This window comes from Neolamprologus brichardi, chromosome 17, assembly GCF_056152115.1.
Source record: "Neolamprologus brichardi isolate AB-2024 chromosome 17, ASM5615211v1, whole genome shotgun sequence".
In the NCBI taxonomy this organism is placed as follows: Eukaryota; Metazoa; Chordata; class Actinopteri; order Cichliformes; family Cichlidae; genus Neolamprologus; species Neolamprologus brichardi.
The window spans coordinates 24,337,700-24,338,122 of NC_142120.1; positions in this window are offsets into that span (position 1 = coordinate 24,337,700).

Consider the following 423-nt stretch of genomic DNA (forward strand, 5'->3'; position numbering starts at 1 on the left):
AAGCTTTTGTTATCTGTCATCAGTGCGGTTTATAGCAGTCTTTCACAAGTCTTGTGTGCGTAGAGTTGTTTGTTCATGTTAATCACTTTGTTTGATGACATTGATCAGTCATGGCTAACAGAGCTTTTTAATGAGTGTTTATTGATGATATGACTTCTGATAGAAGTACCTGAGGCTTATACTGCCAACCAGAATTTAGTCTGATCCAAGGTAACTTGGCTTTACACTGGGTGTTTCTAATTTTTTAGTTAAACAGGCAGGAGGTTACTGGGTTACACTGGATCAATGCAGTAAAATATAAGAAAATAAGTTGTATTTTACTTATGAGACGGACTAATTTGGGGAAATTACTGCAATGTTGCCATTAATAATACACTTGAATTCATATACAAAGATTCAGCCAGTTCACTTCAGTAAAAACAA